Below are 5,492 nucleotides of genomic sequence, written 5' to 3'. Positions count from 1 at the left end.
ATTCTTTATTCGTTACAGGTTATAGGTTGGCATCATGTTTGGATGGTGTTTCTTTTGCTTCTTAAGCTTCCCAATCTCATTAGTATGCATTTCTTTGACATTTTTAAAGCCCATTTCCACAATGCATTATTCTCCCTCTCTTTCTGCAACTATTTTTGCAAGATTTGAAAAATATCCAATTTCATAGCCCCTGTAAATTGCAAATCCATGAGAAGCTTATCTAAGCCATTAGCCGGTAAACATGATTGATTGAAAACTAATGGTATACATGAAGAACTTGAAGGCATATCACTATCATGCATGGACATAGTAGACATAATAATGATAGAACTATCAAGTCTACCCATATAGGCTTAGTTTTCATATATTTGAGAACCAAAATTTCTTTTGTATACCTAGAACTACCACATCCTATTGTTCATGTTCTTTGGCATCCAAATTTATTCATTTGAGAGAAATCATGTAGAGAAACATTCATACCCAATTTTGCATCATGGATATCTTGCTCAAAGAAAATCAACCATTTATCTATATCATGATTATAATTTTCATGATCATTAACTTGGAACTCATTATCATGAGACCTATTTTAATCCAAGTTTGCCTTTTTTTCCTATTTAGAATTCTTGCTCTAAACATGATGCGTAACACTACTTTGTCCTTCCCACAAGCTCAAAAGAGGAGCTTGAAAAGCTATAACAGTAGGTCCAATCTAGCTCTTTGGCTTATCCTCCTGAAAATATATTACTCTCCAAAGCAGCTCATTTCAAATTAATTCTTCACCATATTGATGCCAAAACTGCCTTCTTACATGGTCACTTAGAAGAAAAAATCTATATGTCCCAACCACCAAACTTTGTTGATCCAAAATTTCCTATACATGTTTGTCTATTGCATAAAGCTCTTTATGTCCTAAAACAAGCACCAAGGCGATGGCACACTCGTATTCATTCTCACTTACTACACCATGGCTTTTGGAGGCTAGAAATAGATCACAACATTTATACTCTTCTTTAGGGCAACGTTGTCATTATCTTAGGTCTCTATGTTGATGACATTCCAATTCTTACCAACTCTCCTCACACAATGTCCAAAGCCAAATCTATCATATCCTCATAGTTTGCTATAATAGACTATGGTCCTATGCATTATTGTCTTGGCATTGAAATTGAACAGTCACCCACATCTATCAAAATGCATTAACATACCTACATTATGTCTATTCTCTCCCATTATTTCATGTTAAAATGTAATCCCATGGTCACTCCACTTGCCCAAACTCTCCAATTGAATCCATCCTCATCCCATTCTCTTTCAACTGACCAAGCTCATGAAATGGAGACTATTCCTTATATGGAAGCACTTGGATATCTTTGATATCTAATTACTTGTACCCGACCAGATTTATCTTATGCAGGACACATTCTCTCCAAAGCCATGCATCAACCCACTTATTAGCATTGGAAGCAGCTCAAAAGGGACTTAAGATATCTAAAGGCAATATCAAATGTGGGGATTTGTTTTACAAAAGATAGCAACGATTTTCTTTTACAAGCATATTCCAATGCAAATTGGGTGGTGACCTTGCTATTCGAAGATGTCTCATTGGTTTTATCATTACTCTAACAAGAGGTCCCATCTCTTGAAGCACCAAACAACAACACTTCGTAGCACTTTCTACTACTGAAGTCGAATATGTGGCATGTAGCATGGCTTCCCAAGAAATAATTTATCTGAAGAAACTCTTGGAAGACATCGGTTTTGGATATCAGCCTCAGCAAATTCCAATCTTCACCGATAATAAAGCATAAATCTTTTTCATTCAAGGCCCAAAATTAAGTATTAAACTCTGTCCTTCAATATGTACCATCATGTGATAATGTTGTTGATTTTCTCACCAAATTAGTTCCTCACTTGAAGCACAAAATTGCCATGCAAATCATTTGCATGATCTGATGGGGAGGGGAAAAAATTCTCGCTGAATTGAATGTAATCTTTTATTTCTCTACAGATACCTATGGAATCCTTTTGAGGATGGATGCTAAGATAAAGTTGTGGATAAGGATAAACGTTTGGATAAGATAAGGACAAGTCAGTATGTGGACAAAAGGATCTCATAGATATCCACTTTGTAAATATCTTAGATATTTAGAGATGGAGCTCACCTACCTCATTTAATGTAACATGTATATATACAACTACTAGTAATGAAATGTCCAATTGGAGTTCAGTCCATTTCTATATTGCCTCTATCTCTTTCCCTTATTGTGCACAATATTCTCTTATCAACAATTTCCTAGTTTTCACTACACGAGAGCCTTCAAAGGCTCTCCCTCATCCTTGAGAGAGCCTTGCTAGAATATCCGGTGCTTCCCCACCTTCTTTCTGAGCACCTTGCTAAAATATTTGGTGCTCTCCTATGTCCTTGAGAGCACCTTGCTAGAATCTTTGGTCCTTTCCTTCATTCTTTTTTAGCTTGCCTTTCCCTCCACTTTTCCTACCTTGGCAAAATGAGCTTCTTCATTCACTTTTTGACATGGGCTTCCTTGGTCTTCCTTTGCTTCATTTTTGCTGCATGGTGACATGTTGTGCAACAACAATCGTGTGAGTTGATGATTATAGGGTTTCATGGGGACTGGTCTTGGGGGACGACAGTGAATTGAGTGGATGATGGAGCCTCCAAAGTTGGTGGGTTGAAGCATTTGTATTTATTTGAAAAGAAAATAAGGTGTACTACATGGGGGTGTATCTACCTTATCATGTGATGCATTGTGCTCTTGCTAGTGGAACTGGGGGTTGGGTGGTCAAGCCTGGATGTTGTCCCACACTTGAGGACCTAGTTTATGCATCATTATAGGTGTAGTGTGTAGCTTAGGGGAACATGTCTGGAAGTCCTACCCTTGAGGTGCCCTAAGCATGAAGTGGGAAATCAAAATGGGCTAGGGGGTTAGGGAGGGAGCTAGTCGACTAAAGCCACCAGATATTTCTAACTTAAGGACCCGTAGCTGCAATGAATGTGACCTACGTGCATTTTTTTTCTACCACACATTGATCTAGACATTGCAAAGGACAAAAAGAGTGGTGGGGTACTTGTCTTAAAAGCCTCCCACTGAGGAGTCATGGCTTGTTGCCCCCTTTCAAAACTTGGCCCTACATCTTTAGTAAGCCTTTGCCTCTCTTCTCACTTGTGCTTTGGTGGATTTTCTTCTTTGGGCCCTGCAATTTTTGGTTAGACATGTATCCCATGCCTTACAGCCCTAACGGGTGATCTCTAGATTTTTCCTTAAGGACTCAATGGCCTCCTCTTCCTCAGATTGCATGGCATCCAACAGAGTGTGGAGGAAGGTGTGTTGTTGGGCTTCCAAAGTCACTAGTGCGGCCTCTTTGATTCTCTCTGTTAACACCCTATTGCCTTTTGCAAGGGCTAGCCAACATGCTAAGTTGCTCACTTTTTCTTCACTCATGTCCATCCATTTATCTACTTTCATCTTCATTTATTCTAGGCTTTTGTTGTGCCTACAGGCTAATTCCCTCAGTCTCCTCTCCCGTTCCTTGATTTCTCTTTCCAAGTGATGTTGCTCTCCAAGCTTCGAGAGGATATCCTTTGTTCCAAATTTTCTATATGTTTTCGGTGCCATTCGACTTCTCTCTTCCTCTACCACTGCTAGCTGCTTTGTGGCATCTCAGATCTTTTCATTTTCTCTTTTCAAATCTTTGTATAGTACCACCATCTCATCAAAACCATGTTGTAGGCTCATTAGGCTTTGTGTTTCCACTGCAAGTTTTGCTTGCCACCTCTCATCTTCTCCTCCCTTGGCCTCAAGCTTCTCCTTTAGCTCCTTGATCTCTGTTTGATACATGGCCACCTGATGGGTTCTCTCTAATTGAGAGGTTGCCATCATCTCCCTTTCAATCTTGAGCTCAACTACAACTATTTTCTTTTCTTTCTTTGCTCGCTCTAGATGTGACAAGAATTCCTATCCATAGGCATCATAGTTTGTAGACAACAATAGTCCACTGGGACTAGTGGTTGAAGATACCTCTATCTTCTGCCTTATCAGGTCCTGTTTGGATTCTGCATATGTAGCTACCTTTAAAATTTTTCCCATCATAGAGGTTCCTGCACTTGCGCCTTGAGTTGCCTCTTTATTGACCAGGAACTACACAAAGCCACAAGATTATTGGCATCCACCATGGTAGAGTATTGGGTGGGTGTAGTGACTAAGGTGGTAGGCAATAGGACAAGTGGGATGGGGTTCATTAAACCCTTTCCCTTTCCCTCGATCTTCACTGGGGGTGGTATGATTTTGGGTGCTTTGGAGCTGGTGCTTGGACCTTCATGTTTGGGTGGACTCATGGTAGCCAACTCTTCTTGCCTTGAAAGTTCCTCCACTGAGAGGAAAATAGCCAGGGCTATGTCTTCTTCCTTTTTCTTCTTGAGCTCCGCATCTTCCTCCTCAGCTCTTGTCTTTCTCTCCTCCTCAGCCTTCCTAGATTCCTCTTTTATTCTCTTTGCCTCGTCCCTTTCTTCTCCCTTTGTTCATTCTTTTGTGCTTTTGGACTTACTTTGGGCTTCGTGTAGGTATGCTTTCTCTTTCTTCCCCCTCTCTTCTTTGGCCTTCTTTTTTGGAGTATCTTTCTATGATTTCTTGGCCCTTCCTTGGCCAGATTGTGCTTTTCGCTCTCATTCTTCCTCACTCACAGTCCTTTCACTAGACTTCTCATGTCCTTGGCTCAGAGGGGACATGTCTAGTGTCTCACTGACTGTCTCTTCTTCTTGTGCTTTCCCTAGTGCCTCTCTTATGATGGCCATCAAGACCCCTCCAAAGCCAATGGTGGAGGTTATAGTCTTATGCTGGAGTGTGGTTGCCAAGCTAGTGGTGAAAGGAGAGGCTATAGGTGTGAAAATAGATGGTGTTGTGGAATCGGGGCTAGTAATGGTTGGGATATGAGTCGGGAGGGCGAGCTAGTTGAAACTAGGTATCGGCATCCAGATCATCATTCACTCAGACATGGAAGAGGTGGTAGCTCTAGGAGCAAGGATCCAAAAGTGCAACCTAGAATCTCCAGATATTGGATCTTTCCAACTATCCCCAAGGTCCATTTCAAAAGTTGACCTACAAGTTTTGTAGTGTATGCAGATCGATAAAGTGGCCATTCTCCAAATGCAAGTTGCCCATCACGGAATCTCGACAAGAATGTAAACTCAATTGTGGCTCGCTTGTGTCAATCCAATTGGGCTTCTTGATAAGCATGGAGAAATTGATGTTGCTCGTGAATCTCCTCGCCTACTATTGCTGAACTTGGGCCTTGAGGTCCTCATTATCTTGTCACAACTATTGTACTTCACCTTGTAGGAATCACACTTATTGCTGCAATAGCTCATGATGCAAGAGACCTTTTGCCACATACTTGAGGTGACATAGGGTGGTATTTGGAAAGAACTCCATGGGAATGATGAGTTCCCTGGTAGAGATGAGGGAAAGATCTTA

This window comes from Lygodium microphyllum, unplaced genomic scaffold (assembly GCF_053477565.2).
Source record: "Lygodium microphyllum isolate KBCC unplaced genomic scaffold, Lygodium_microphyllum_v1.1.10 scaffold_56, whole genome shotgun sequence".
NCBI lineage: Eukaryota > Viridiplantae > Streptophyta > Polypodiopsida > Schizaeales > Lygodiaceae > Lygodium > Lygodium microphyllum.
Note: the sequence above shows the minus strand (reverse complement) of the source record.